At 41.9% G+C, this 16,238-nt stretch overlaps 1 protein-coding gene across 1 annotated transcript in view; it reads right to left on the bottom strand.

Moving 5' to 3' along the window:
• Window positions 1-16,238, bottom strand: part of CTNND2 (catenin delta 2) — a 1,090,646-nt gene that overhangs the window by 331,053 nt on the left and 743,355 nt on the right.

Here is a 16,238-nt window from a genome sequence, read left to right as displayed (position 1 = left end):
TACTTGAGTTTGAGCAAGCTCCGGGAGTTGGTGATGGACAGGAAAGCCTGGTATGCTACAGTCCATGGGGTCGCAAAGAGTCGGACATGACTGAGTGACTGGACTGAACTGAACTGAGGTGTGAAAACATATAAACACAGTTTAATTTGCATCTTGATCTGCAGGGGATGGTCATTTGAGTGCCTCAAATCCATCCACCAGTAGATGTCATCAGTCATTAATTGAGACACAGATAAATGAAGTCTTCAAGTTTAAGAACCTAAGCAACTCGGTCCCTCCCCCAGGGCTCACTTAAGGGAGACCAACTAACCACGAGAGGGAGCTGTCCCAGCCATGTGGCACCAAGATGGCAAATACCTACTGTGTGACATTAATAATAGGACTGCACTCCTTTCCCAAGCACTGCAAATTGGTTCTAATAAAAACCAAAGTAATCTGATTTAAAGGCAGGTCTTCAGTTCTAGCAGCTCATTATATTTTGCATGGTATGAGACAATGGCTAAGAGGAAGAGTCTAGAGGGGAGAGAGAAATATTTGCTGTTGTGCCACTCAAAAGAGGAAACTCTAGAGGAATAAGGGGAATCCAGCCTATGTCGGTGAAACCCAAGAAACTCTGTGTAAGTAAAAGTGCCCATGGCAGAAGGCGGGATTCAGAGGTGTGAAGTGACAGTTTTCAGTGTCTTCCCTGATTATTCCATGAGACACACGACATGTGTCTCCTCTCCTTCAAGTATTTCCACATTTCTGTTTCCAGGTGTATATTAGAAAGTTAAAGAAAATTCTGAGTGAGCTTTAAGAGGCACTTCAGTAAGGTACGTATTTATTTTCTCAACCACCAAAGGAAGGAAAGAAGTGAAAGTCGCTCAGTCGTGTCCGACTTTTTGCGACCCCATGGACTGTACAGTCCCTGGAATTCTCCAGGCCAGAATACTGAAGTAGGTAGCCTTTTCCTTCTCTAGGGGATCTTCCCAACCCAGGGATTGAACCCAGGTCTCCTGCATTGCGGGCGGATTCTTTACCAGCTGAGCCACAGGGGAATCAAAGGTACAACTTAAAAATAACAAATGCCTCCTACCTGTGGATTGCCACAAAGGCACTGAGATGATCTGAAGCCTACTTTCCATGACAGACAAACACTGGGAAGGGCATGGAGGGGACCTGCTCCCCCTCCAAGCATCATCACACTATTTACACGAAACAAAATGAAAATTATATAATTAAGGGTCGGTTATGACACCACATTTTGTATTTTCTCATAGTATCACTTTTTGACCAGTTAGGGCTCACGTGTCCGGTGAATAGTTACTTAAATTTGTACTTATTCCTTCCAAATTATGGGTAAGTTTGTTTTCTTCTGCAACAGGGTTTTCATAACAGTGTGCAATACAAATATTGGTCTTTTTCCAATAGCATTCTCCTAAGATTCTGAAGACATACTGGGAGTTCATGAACCAAGCCAAGCTGTGTTCACTCCAACCACCATATCAACACTACTCTGGTTCTTTTCTCTTTTTTATCAAAACATTTCATTTAAAAATATATCATGGCTGAAAGCCTGGCCTCTGGAGGCAACCTGCCTTGGGTGCAACTGAGCTCTTCTACTTACTGACTGTGAGACTGTGGGCCAGGTACATGGGCTCCATGGGACTTAGCTTGCACATCAGCAAAATGGGGAGATGCCAGCACCCGAACTACAGATTTTCAGAGATGTGAAGGAAGTATCATAGGGAAAGAGCTTAGAACAATGACCAACCCAGCAAGTGATACTCATCTTTCATCAATCCCTGGCCTTGAAAAATACAAGAGGACAGCTTTGTAACACTTGGGGCCCTTAAATTTGAATAATTTGCAATCTATTCTGGGTTATACTGGAGAAGCTAGAAAAATATTTTCTTTGGTTTATTGATCTTGACTGAAATACAGTCTTTAATTTAAAAAAGGTCAGATTGTTTCCTCACTTAAAAATTTCAACTTACATTTATGTTGCGTCCATACCTCATGGACCACAGCACATTCTGAACTTATACTATTGTCAGAGGGTGGAATGAACTGACACAGATTTACATGTGTAATGAAAGAAACCGGTGTCCTGGTCTCAACATAGAGTGTATGTACATGAAGCTCACAGTACATGAATGGCATAAATGTAAGTACTTACAAAAAGGGTGACTCTCTTTGAAATTGCTACCAGAGTTCCTCTGTAGGCTTGCCCTTTGAAACTCTGCAGAATAATTTTCAGAGGAGTAAGCCCTCCCTCTTGGAATATGTAGGACACCATCGGCATTTGCATTCACATAATGTAAACCAAAAGGCAAAAATGTTCAGAAAGTTAGATGTCTATCTATGAACTATAGGATAAAAAATAGAGTAGCAATGGAAAAGTATTAAACATGGAGCCTGGAAATGCATGATTATGTTAACCCTGGCAGCATTAATCACATAATAATTATTTTCAAAAGCTTCCATGTTTGTAAAACACTAACATTCACACTGTACTTCACCACTGCTGAATTCCAAGTATCCAACAAAATTTTCATGATGACCTTGAGTGAAATTTGTATTTAAAGCCTCAATATCGAGTTCACTTTCCACAACATTGGAATTTACTAGAATTTGTTCCTTCTAGAAGAACTTCTCCAATGTGGAGCTGTTTTTATTTTGCTCATGAAGAAAAAGTGCACGTATGGTAGAATTTTTGCCTCTACATTATTTCTCAAGTTCTAAAAAGCAATTGCTAATTTCACACACCTAGAGGCCCACACATTAAGTAATGCATTTATATGTAGTTACTATGCTGTTATTTAGTCACCAAGTCATGTCTGACTCTTTTGCAACTCTGTGGACTGTAGCCTGCCAGACTCCCTCTGTCCATGGGATGTCCCAGGCAAGAATCCTAAAGTGGGTTGTTATTTCCTTCTCCAAGGGATCTTTCCAACCCAGGGATCAAACCTACATCTCCTGTCTCCCACCTTGGCAGATTCTTTACCGCTGAGTCACCAGAGAAGCCCATGTATTAATAGCTAGTATACTCTGGCCAATATCAATTGGCGAATAACAATACACCTTCTTAGGCACATTATTGCATTTCTGTAGGCTTACTCTTTATATTTATTCAAAGGAAAATAATAAGGTAGAAAACAAACAAAAAAAAATCCATTGTAGTATTTGGACTGTGAGAATTCTCATGCTTTTGCAGTGTCGGATTTCTGGCTGGATTGATTTTTATTCAACAGGAGACAATAGATTATGTAATGCTCATAAAAAATACATGATCCCTGCTTCAACACAAGGCATCATTAGAAGCAGTATTACTGAGGATTAAGCTCTTTTCTCCCTAAATCAGTGTTCAACATTATACTTCCAGGCTATGTCTCTTAATACCTTCTTTGATTGGTGTTACTGGATTATTGCAACCCAATCCTGAGCCTTATTATCACAAGAAAGCTTAAAATAGCAGATAAGAAACCTATAATAAGCAGCAGATAGAAAAAGCTAACTAAATAATAGTTCATGTGAACGCTATGTGGAATCAAACATACGAGTATTTGCCTAAATTAAATTATATGATGCATTTCCAGAAGGTAATGTACTAATTATTATGCTTTGGTGTTTGGCAATAAAATGCACCATATCTAGGGGAATATAAGGCACATGTTAATCACCGCTGTCACTAAGGCTTGGTGCTGCTTCTCAGGATTGTTCAGCAATGAGCCTCAGTGTGAAACATTTACCCTGCAGCTCTGCTCATACACACCCAGACACACAGTAGTGTCTATGTAAGTAAGTGGGGGAGAAGGTATCCTGATGAAGGTCCATGCATTTAGACATACTCTGTTCAGTTCTTTTCAATTATTTTCCAAACCACTATTTACAACCAATGAAAGGCTTTCACTGCCCACTAAGGAGTCAGACTTTATTCTTTTGGGCTCCAAAATCACTGCAGATGGTGACTGCAGCCATGAAATTAAAGATGCTTACTCCTTGGAAGGAAAGTTATGACCAACCTAGACAGCATATTAAAGAGCAGAGACATTACTTTGCCAACAAAGGTCCGTCTAGTCAAGGCTATGGTGCTTCCAGTGGTCATGTATGGATGTGAGAGTTGGACTGTGAAGAAGGCTGAGTGCCAAAGAATTGATGCTTTTGAACTGTGGTGTTGGAGAAGACTCTTGAGAGTCCCTCGGACTGCAAGGAGATCCAACCAGTCCATCCTAAAGGAAATCAGTCCTGAATATTCATTGGAAGGACTGATGTTGAAGTTGAAACTCCAATACTCTGGCCACCTGATGCAAAGAGCTGACTCATCTGAAAAGACCTTGATGCTGGGAAAGATTGAAGGCAGGAGGAGAAGGGGACAAAAGAGGATGAGATGGTTGGATGGCACCACCGACTCAATGGACATGAGTTTGAGTAACCTCCAGGAGTTGGTGATGACAGGGAGGCCTGGCGTGCAGCAGTCATGGGGTTGCAAAGAGTCGGACATGACTGAGAGACTGAACTGAACTGAAGGGGTCATAATGTGTACTTTAAATAACCTGTATAAAAATGTTTCTGGCGTTAAAAAAGTAAAAATTAAAATTAAAAAAGCATGTATATTTAAAAAGTGTGTATACACTATATACACACACACATATATATGTATATGGGCACACAAACATATATACAAACATCTATGTACATATGTATGTATAATATATGTATATGTATATATTAATATATGAGAGCTAGGTAATCATGCATACACATATCACATATAATTATTGCATATAAAATCATAATTTAACAATTTGGGTGGTAATTAACTTTAAAGGCTAAAATTAGATGGTTTTAACTTTATTTAAATTTTGAGTTTTCTCATCACTCCTCCACACATGTGAAACAGTTTCCAGAAACACATGAAGATGATGACAAGGACAGTGACAGTGATCACACTGCCCACTTCCACGTGGACACTGGCCTCAGTTCTCAGGTGGGCCCTACCATCCTTAAGAAATACCTTATATTCAAATGAAGAGCAAATACTAGGCTTCAGTGATCCACAGGGAAAGACCATGTTGTCCTGTTGAGTAGCTCGGATTATCTGCAATTTTAGCCCCACATACCGGGGAGTCCCTACCAAGGACTGGCTGAATGAGAAATGAATGGCACCATCACGTGGAGTGAAGTCAGTCAGAAGGAAAAAAACAAATACGGTATATTGATGCGTACGTGGAATCTGAAAAATATTGGCCTAGATGATCTTGCTTACAAAGCAGAAATGAAAGACACAGAGAAAAAAGGTATGGATATCAAAGGGAAAAGGGGAGGGATGAATGAATTGGGAGATTAGGATTGGACATATATATACTATTGCTACTATGGAAAAATAAATAATGAGATAACTAAAATATGGCTCAGACAGTAAAGTGTCTGTCTACAATGCAAGAGACCTGGGTTTGATCCCTGTGTTGGGAAGATTCCCTGGAGAAGGAAATGGCAACCCACTCCGGTACTCTTGCCTTGAAAATCCCATGGATGGAGGAGCTTGGTGCAGGCTACTGTCCATGGGGTTGCAAAGAGTCAGGGACGACTGAGCGACTTCAAAAAAAAAAAAAAGATAACTAATAGATGACTACTGTATGGCACAGGAAACCTTACTCAATACTCTGTGGTGACTAAATGCTGGCGGGGGGAATCCAAAAAGAAGATACATGCTGACACTCGGCTGTACAGCAGAAACTAACACAGCATCGTAAAGCAGCCATACTCCAGTAAATGTTCTTTAAAAGAAGTGAATGGGAGGTTGAAATTAAGAGACAGAAGAGACAGCTACAAATCATCTCACTTAACAGAAGGAGAAAACAGCTTTTACAGAGGAGACAAATTGTGTAAAATACGATGCCGAAACTGTTTTCGGAATGTGAACTAACGTATTTAAAAATACTTTTTTACAACTATGGCTTCTATTTTCTAATAAAGACTGCTAAGTCGCTTCAGTCATGTCTGACTCTGTGTGACCCCATAGACGGCAGCCCACCAGGCTCCCCCATCCCTGGGATTCTCCAGGCAAGAGTACTGGAGGGGGTGCCATTGCCCTCTCTGTTCTAATAAAGACATGTAGTTATAATTTTTTAAATACCGATTCCTGACAAATAAATAGAACCAGAGTTTAGATTATTTTTGCTTTCAAATTTGTGGATTGATTAAAAAAACACACAGCACTATGAGATTATTTTTCTGACAAATTATGCCATTTCTTCCTCTGATCATTGATCATCTAAAGTGGAAAACATTACGCCATAGCCACTCAAATTAAAGATACTCATCAGTTATGACATAATTTATTAACATTGGATAGTGGAGTTATTTGATAATGTTGTTACTATCAGCATCTAGGAGCATCTATTCAGCATCTAGGAGATTTATTTTTAATGTATTATTTGAGAAAGTAAGTACTTCTTAGCATTTTGTATACATTTTGCATTAAGATCCACAATAAAAATATATCTTAGACTTATAGAAACACACACACACACACACACTCACACACACATATACTTCTATTTCTGACAACACTTTTCCAAGACACCAAACCAAACTTTGCTTAGAATTGGCCATGCAGTCACTTTAGTCTACCTTATTCAATCTTTTTAATGCTAGTCAACAATCTCTAAGCTGATTTGACTGCTCACTCATGGGTGGTCCCCAGCTGGAAAACAAACTATACTAATCCAATCAGGCCATGGATTCCTGAATTCAATAGGAAATAAACAGATAGAGGAGACTCTATAACTAGAATGCATCTATCTCATAGAAATATAGAAATTCATGTTAATCATTTAGACTCAAAGGGCTACAGGCTATTAAAACACACATGGCCAAAATATCTACTTTCATATTTATGAGAAGAATACCAGAATTACAAGCATAAGCAGATAAAATCTAGGATGTGTTAGTACCTGGGCCAAATCCAGGCTACCTTCCCATTTGTAAGGACTGCCAAATAGCCATGGCTTCAAGAGATAAACATTTACAATAAAATTGATGACAGGGAACATTAAAACCTTGAACCCCAGTTACAGAAATGCTATCTTTCCCAAACAATCCCATTCTTATGGACAGACATCCATTTAAAAATGTTATCACTGACATCATTATATTTTGGATTTCATTAATAATGATTTTGTAGAAATCTGTTTCTGCTCTTCTTATATAGGTATCTAAGTAACTTGTCCCTTGGCCTACAAAGACTAAAATATTGACTCTCTGACCCATTTCCAGAAAGTTTGCCAATCCATGCATACAAGTGTCATTTTTTTAAAAAGAAAATTTTACATGGAAATCTCTCAGTTGGTGCTTTTTCCCTTTGATTTTTTAAAATTAATTTTTACTGAACGGTGAGTTGCTATATAATATTGTGTTAGTTCCTACTGCACAGCAAAGTGAATCAGCTATACATAGTAAATGCTGCTGCTGCTGCTGCTAAGTCGCTTCAGGCGTGTCCCACCAGGCTCCCCCGTCCCTGGGATTCTCCAGGCAAGAACGCTGGAGTGGGTTGCCATTTCCTTCTCCAATGCATGAAAGGGAAAAGTGAAAGTGAAGTCACTCAGTCGTGTCCGACTCTTAGCGACCCCATGGACTGCAGCCTACCAGGCTCCTCCATCCATGGGAGTTTCCAGGCAAGAGTACTGGAGTGGGGTGCCATTGCCTTCTCTGATACATAGTACATACACGCCCTCTTTTTTGGACTTTCTTTTCATTTAGGTCACCACAGAGCACCAAGTAGGGTTCCCTGTGCTGTACAGTTGGTTCTCATTACATACACATTTTATTTGTTGCTGTTGTTATTTAGTTGCTAAGTCGTGTCCAACTTTTTGTGACCCCATGCACTGTAGCCCACCAAGCTCCTCTGTCCATGGGATTCTCCAGGCAAGAATACTGGAGTGGGTTGCCATTTCTTTCTCCAGGGAATCTTCCTGACCCAGGGATCCAACCCACATCTCCTGCATTGCCAGGTGGACTCTTTACCACTGAACCACCGCAGAAGCTCTATCTAATTTATACATCATTATCAACAGTGTTTGTGTATCAACTCCAACATGAGAGTGTCATTTTAAAATTGTTATAACTATTAATATTAATACTAAGTAAAATTAAACCATGATCTGGCTGCACCCTCTGGTGTCCAGGTGAGCACACAGGCAATGGATGCTCCAGGTTCATGATTAAGCTCAGGAATCCCCTCTCCCAACCCTCCCCATCCTCCAGCTCCAGATGTGAAATAATCCCTTTGGTTCTAGAGAAAACCATTCCTCTGAAGGGGAGAATCTGTCTGCAACCAAGGCAACTCAGATGTGAAAAACAACTTTGCTTTTGTTTTATTAAGAGCCATAAGCTCAGAGGGAAGTTGAGCTTTTCTCTCAACGAAATTACTTCTCACCTAACTCCCGTGATGTCACAGAAGGAGCTCAGAGCTGCAGCAGGAGACCGTGTACTTAATCAGCATCTCAGTAAAATGAATACTTCCTGTCTTCTCACCACGGCAACTGCATCCTGAATAACTGCCGCTTATGAGCCCAGAAAAATGGGATCATTGAACAACCTCATGTTTATTACATTTAAGAAATTCTCATTTGTTTTCAGGTTGACATGAACCAGCAAGCTGGTTGGGCTCTCTCTGTGTGTATATTTTCTAATAGGAAAAAATAAAAGCTTGACTCTATCCTGATACACAGTAAATTTTCCTTAAAAGATGTCTTGCCCCTTTGGGTATTAAGATTTTAAAATTGAGCACCGGATAAACACGATTTGAATGAATACACAGATTTTCCAGGGACTATTTACATTTTCTGCTTTTAATTTTTACCATGTTTTACTTTGCTTCTGTTTCTTTTTCTCCTCATCTAACATTATCTTAAATACTTCCCTTTAGAACATGCTTAATGGAAAACCTTGAAAAAACACTGCCATCAAAATTCATCTCTTGTTCTCCTATTAAGAGGGCCTCCCTGGTGGCTCAGTGGTAAAGAATCTGTCTGCGATGCAGGACATAGGGTTCGATCTGTGGGTCGGGAAGATCCCCTGGAGGAAGAAAGAGCAACTCACTGCAGTACTCTTGCCTGGGAAATCCCATGGACAGAGGAGCCTAGTGGGTACAGTCCATGGGGTCCCTAAAGAGTCGGACATGACTTAGTAACTAAACAACAACTCATATTATTAACCAGAGAGTGTGTTCCTTACTGGTATAAACAACAACTGTGTTACTTATCTTGTAGGCAATATTTTACATGATTTCATGAAATATTTCATGAAACATTCAATATTTTTTTTTAAGTTTTTTTTTTAATTTTATTTTATTTTTAAACTTTACATAATTGTATTAGTTTTGCCAAATATCAAAATGAATCCATCACAGGTATACATGTGCTCCCCATCCTGAACCCTCCTCCCTCCTCCATACCATCCCTCTGGGTTGTCCCAGTGCACTAGCCCCAAGCATATTTTCAATATTTCATGAAATTAAGATTTCATGAAAATCTTAATTTTCATATGACATATATTAATTAAAGCCTTGTTATGAAGGCCTTGGCTTAACATGTGTGTGGCAATTTGTACATCTGTTTTGGGTGTTCGTTAAATTTTTGTTGATCGTATGTCTGTTTTAACAACAAATAATAACTTTTTCCTGTAAAACCACTATGTTGTTAGATCTTCATTTCATGTGAACACACAGTGAGGTTCATAATAAAAATGTTAGAGAAAATTATAATGTTTACAAAAAAACATCTCAGTTTTTTTTTTTCAAACTAAAAATTGCAGTCAAACATATTTTGGAGAGCAATTAGAAAACAAACATGTAGAAACAAAACAATTTCCACGAAAAGCTGTTTGGTATAAAAAGACAGTAACAAAACATTAAAAATTTCCGCAGAACAAGATTTGTTCAAGATTTATTTAACATGGTCTTGGCACCTAGATTAAATTAAGTGTGATCTCTCTGGAAACAGATTTTAAACTCGACTAGTCAAGCCTAATAATTAATGATTGTTTTCTCCCTGAATAAAATACAGCTTCCCTGAACACATTATAGCTCCTGTTTGCTCTTTGGCCTTGTATAAAAATGTTTTCTTTTTTTTCCAAACAAAGGTTTTTTTGTTGTTGTTAAACAAAGAATTGGTTTTCTATGTCCCAGAATTAGGAAGATGTAATGCTACAGACGTACAAGAAAGTTCTTGAAGTTTTTGTTGTTCATAGCCGAGGCACATCTCAAAACTCTCTGTACTGAAATGAAACAATACACGTTGGGCTGGACTGGCATCGGTCCTCTCAGGGCATTTCACCAGTTCCAGCCACATCGTGATACAGGGTTTGAGGAAGCGGTCCAGGAGCCGGCTCTCACAGTCTCTACCTGAGGAAACGCCGCCTTGTGAGAGGAGGGTGGCAGGTGTCCTCAACAGCGCTTCTCAGCCCGGTCTCTGTTGCAAGTGCTTTATGTGTCAGTCGATCCGTTTAATCCTCACACAAGTCTGTGAGGGAGGTGCTAACGTCATCCCCACTTCACAGACGGGGAAACTGAGGCCCAGAGAAAGTGACTCAAGGTCACGGAGAGCGCAAGCAGCAGAGGCGGGATTCACACTCTGGCATCTTGTGCAGACGCAGGCCTCTCAACCACCTCACAGCTCCGTCTCTCTCTTTTTAAAATGGATTTTTACTGACCATGGTTGCTTTACAGCATTGTATTCGTTTCTGGTGTACCCCAAAGTGAATCAGTTACATGTACACACACATCCCCTCGTTGAGATTCTGCTCCCGTTTAGGCCGCCAGAGAGTATTAAGGAGAGTTCCCTGTGTTATACAGTAGGTTCCTGTTAATTATCCATTTTCTATAAGGTAGTGTCATATCTGTCAATCCCAATCTCCTGATTCATCCCACCTCTCCTTTCCCCCTTGGTAACCATGTTTGTTCTCTACATCTGTGACTCTATTTCTGTTTTGCAAATAAGTTCACCTGCACCATCTCCCAGGTTCCACATATAAGCCATATTAGATGATACCAGCCCTGTCTCTTGATCAGCACTCAGGTTCAAGAGCGGGGCGTAGTGAAGTCAGAACAGGAATCCAGCTTCTGACTTCTGCTCTGTCTTCACCCTCAAGCCGGTGAGAGAAACACAGATAGACAGTCATGGGACAGAGGCACCAGGGCCAAATCCTGCCCCTGTGGGCTCCCAGCTGAGCACTGGGCCACATCAGGGACTCATCCTGGTTCTCAGTCACTTCAACAATGAGGCAGGAGAGATCTAATCCACCTTCCTGAGCTGCTCTGACAATCAATGAAACTCCATGGTGAGAGCACTTTTCATCAAGTCAGTGCTGAATACACATCATTCCCTCCACCTGACACCACACATCATAAGCCATCTCTCTGTTTCCAGCTCACTCACAAACCCCTACAGCTCTACGTTCAAGGGAAACAGTCATTTGAAACACGTGGAATTGAAGTTTGCCACAACGTCAAATTAATCAGGAGTCTAATCTGTGCCAGCCCGTGGAGAATGCACTGAACGAAATGCATTTCTTCAAAAGACATTTTCCTAATTGTGTTTTCTAGTTGATTTACTGTCAGCAAGAGAAACATACAGACTGCTGAATATCTGATTTTAATGCCCAAGTCCTCCATTAGTTATATATGATCTAGAAAATGCAATTAAAGAATGGACTTGGTTGTTTCTCTGAAATTCAAGACTACCTTATTTACTTATATAATTATTTTAAGTGGCGCAGTTCTCCAGAACACAAAATAACTGCACACAAGAAGTAAATCACATGTCAAATTACAAAATGACATGCAGTGGGTTGCAGAGTGAACCCTGAACAGGTATGTCCATGTCCTAATCTTCAATACCCATGAATGTGACTGTATTTGAAACAAGGTCATTGTAGATGTGGTTAAAGTTTCCAACACAAAACCATCCTGGATTTAAGGTGGGCCCTCAATCCAATGGCTGGTGTTTGCATAAGGGAAAGGAGAGGGGAATCTGAGACATAGACAGACACACAAGAAAGAAGGTGATGTGAAGTTGTAGGCAGAGACTGGAGTGATGTAGCCACAAAGAACACTTGGAACCGCCTGGAGCTAGGAGAGGAGAGGAAGGATCCTGCCCTAGAGCCTTCGGGAGGAGCATGGCCCCATGACACCTCGATTCCAACTTTTGGGTTCCAGAACTTGGAGGGCCTAAAGTTCTCTCAGTTCCATGGTAATCTGTTGTGGCAGCCCTACAAAATGAATGCACTATATTTTTGAAGAGAAAAAGAAAAAAAACATGGAATGAAAATATTCTTTAACATACAGAATCACCTGAACATGCCTCCTTGCCTATTTTCTTTCTCTCTGGAGCACTAGGAGAAAATATTTTTTAAAATAACCCTAAAAGCATACTCTAAGTATACAACTCAACAGACAAGTAGGTTCTGTAACATTCTAAGAAAATGTAAGCATTTAAACTCATTTGAAAAGACCCTGACATTGGGAAAGATTGAAGGCGGGAGGAGAAGGGGACGACGGAGGATGAGATGGCTGGATGGCATCACTGACTCAATGGACATGAGTTTGAGTAAACTCTGGGAGTTGGTGATGGACAGGGAGGCCTGGCGTGATGCAGTCCATGGAGTCACAAAGAGTCGGACATGACTGAGCAACTGAACTGAACTGAACTGAAGTATTTAAAACTACCATTTTAATGAAGAACAACAGAAATGACTGTGTGGGTTTTTCTGCTTTTATAGTTTCCCTCTTTAAGGAAGAATAAATGATTGACTTAAAAAAATAAAACATGTTGAGCTCATTCATGAATTAAAAAAAGAAAACCATAGAACAGCTTTCGTCCCAAAAACCACAAGGGCTGCCTTCCAAGTGCTGCTGGGCATGGATGTGGTGTGGGTGCTCTGGGCCGTTCCACTTCAATGCTGCTGCACTCGAGTGGCGGCAGCTCTCCTCTGCTCCATCCTCCCCAGACACCCAACCTCCCCCACGGTCCCTCCCTGACCTGTGCCGAAAGCCTGTCCCCACTTCCCTGCGTCTCACCCTGCTCACCTATTCTCTTGCCAATCTCCCCTCTACACTTACACTTTCTGTTCTGCTCCAGCATCTTCTCAAAAAGCCCCCACATCCTCCCCCCGGTCCTGTGAACCACGATGGACTTCTTAATTTCTCACCAGTTCAGTCTTCCTGGTGCCATTACACCTGGACATCACTATCAGTGGTCGTTCTCCAGGGATGTGCAAACCCAGATCTACTGTGGCCTGGCCATTCGATTCAACCTTTCTGCAACACGGATGAGCTTTTCTTCGACCAGTGTCAGCCCGTGAACTACCCTTGTCTCTCTCCCGACTCTGACCCTTCTCTGGCCTTCCTTCACAGGTCCTATTTCTTTTCCCGTTGTTCACTTATCCCACATATATTCACAGGGCATCTGTTATGTGTGCCAGGCATGGCAACAAACGAAGAAGAGTCCTTCCCCCATGGAGCTCACATCCTTTGGGGTGGGCAAGAGGTAGGGGAGACATAAAAGCCTGTCTGGAGTCCTAAGCGCTAAAGACCATGAACAGGGAATGAAATGGGAAAGGGCTGCTGTAAAAGCCGGTGTCCAGGGGGAGCCTCTGATGAGGAGGCAACATCTGTGGAGGTGTTACCCTGGCTGCTGTCAGAAGAGGAGATGGGGCAGGGGCACAGATGGAAGCAGGGAGGTCAGTTTAGAAGATCGAGGTGTCTGCAGGTGAGTTGCTGTAACACAGATGGGGATGTAAGCCTCGGGCCTGGATGATCTTGGGGGAAATGAATGAAGATGGACAGAGAAGATGCCTGAAGTTTGTGCCTCTGGGGCCCCATTAGTTACCCCGCCTTCTCAGTACACTGTGTTCTGGGACCTGAGCCTCTCCTGGTCACCTTCTTTCACAGCCCCTTTCTCTGCCTCCTTTGCTGGTCTCCCTCACCACCTGACCTCTAAGTCATGGCATTCCCAAGGCTCATCCTGCTTCTCTTCTCTTCCTCACCTTCACCCGCCTCCCCTGGGGCTCCCATCTCATGCCACGACTTTCATCAGACTAGGGGCAGACAACGGTTGACAGTATAACTTGTTGTCAAAACTGGTTCACTTCTGAGACTGATAATGGGGAATGAAGACATTGGATTGTCTTGGGCACCTGAGAAAGTATAGCTGCTTGGCTGTCTATACTAATGCCTCTTGGTTTTACACTGCCGATCCAGAGCTCCCTGTCTTCAAAATCTGGCTACCTGAGCCTCTGAGATCCTCCCCTCAGACATGTATGTGACATTTTACATGTAACGTGACCGAACAGTGACTGTGAAATTGCCTCTGGAACCATTCCCCTCATTCTCTCCAGCATCTCAATGAATGATAGCCCCAGTCTTGCAGCAGCCTGGACCTAAAGCCTGCTTTGAGATGCCAGCAAAGTCTGTCTCCTCGACCTTCAAAATATATGTGTAACCTAACCACTGCTGCCCTTCAGTCCTGTACCAGAAAGACCCAAGCTTGGGTAGACCCAAGCTCTACCCGAGATTTCTGCAACAGCCTTCTCAGCTGCAGGCCTGCCTTCTTCGAATCTTCCCCTTTAAATCTACTTTCAAGTAAGGCAGCTGGAGCAATCCACCCCCTGAAAGCTAAGTAAGGTCTAAAAGTCTGGTGGACTTCTATTATTAAGCTTGCTTTCCCCTCTGCATCACCTTGATAAGCAACATTTATTGTAAATTTCAGAAACGTACAATCCAGAAATACCTAACTGTACATGGCAAGGGGCACACAGAGGCCAGCAGGTACGCACATCAATCTACTAAAAGCAGGCCAATATCCTGGGTGGACTAACAGATGTCCTAGTCTACAGGGGCTGCCATAACAAAGGACCATGGGCCCAGTGATTTAGACAGTACACATGTCACAGGTCTGTGGGCTGGGAGGTCAAAGATCAGGGTGCCAGCCTGATGGTGTTCTGGTGAGGGCTCTCTTCCTGGTTTGCAGACAGCCACCATCCTACTGCTTCCTCCCAGGGTGCCCGAGGGAGAGAGCTCTGGCATATTTCCTCTTTCACAGAGACACCTGTTCCATCAGACCAGGACTTCAACTTATGACCTCATCTAACCTAATCACTTCTTCAAAGACTCTGTCTCCAAATACAGTCACATGATGTGGGGGAGGGGGGGCAGTTAAGGCTTCAACATATATGTTTCTCAAAGAGATGATTCACTCCGTTGCAACAGGTTAAAATGTCCACTTCCATGTTTCTGTCTTACTCTGTTACAATTATCAAATGTTTTCAGTTGTGCCCCTGGGATCTCATTTTGTTCAGTTGCTCAGTCATGTCCAACTCTTTGCAACTCCACGGCCTGCAGTACACCAGGGTTCCCTGCCCTTCACTACCTCCCAGAGCTTGCTCAAACTCATGACCACTGAGTTGGTGATGCCATCTAACCATCTCATCCTCTGCCATCCCCTTCTCCTCCTGCCCTCAATCTTTCCCAGCATCTGGGTCTTTTTCAATGAGTCGAGCTCTTTCTCCCTCCAGCTTTTCTGTCAAGATTTCACTGGGCCCCAGCCCTGAAGATTCTATTAACTAGCCAAGTCTCCTCCTCTTGCACAACCCCAACCCCCTCCAACTGTGTGTCTCCAACTCCCAGGACACAACAATGAGCCAACAGGGGAGGGATGTGGATGGCAGTCGCTGCAGAAAGGCTTACTCCTGACCCAGGTAGGAGCAGGTACAGCAGCTTGGTATTGCCCCAAAAGTGGTGGCTAAGAAGTTACAAGAATATCAAGATTTATCCTCCTTGAAATAATACATGGTTCCCTCATGTGAAATCCTCAAGATAAATTAGAATGAACATGTAGATTGTTGGCTGCAAAAAAAAAAAAAACAAACTATCAAACATTTTACCTTTTGAGTCTTTTGGTAGCAGCTCTTTGTTCCTTGGGACAAATGTTTTCTTTACCTTTCAGAAATAATTACACAAGCCCAGTGAATTTCCCAGGAGATAAGTTCAGTGAGGGAAGGAAAGGTCATGTGTGTTTATACTGCTGACTAAAAGAGATTCAGGGAAGTCATGTTTTAGCAGAAGTTCATGAAACCCACCAGCTTTTGTAAACTGTTCCTTTGACTGACATTATTACCCTACAAAAGGTGTTTTGTGTGTGTGTGTTAGTTGCTCAGTGGTGTTCTACTTTTCGTGACCTATGGACCATAGCTGTCAG

The sequence above is a fragment of the Bos mutus genome, chromosome 20 (assembly GCF_027580195.1).
Source record: "Bos mutus isolate GX-2022 chromosome 20, NWIPB_WYAK_1.1, whole genome shotgun sequence".
Classification (NCBI taxonomy): Eukaryota; Metazoa; Chordata; class Mammalia; order Artiodactyla; family Bovidae; genus Bos; species Bos mutus.
The sequence above is the reverse complement of the archived record's forward strand: the minus strand, read 5'-3'. Positions and strand labels throughout refer to the sequence as shown.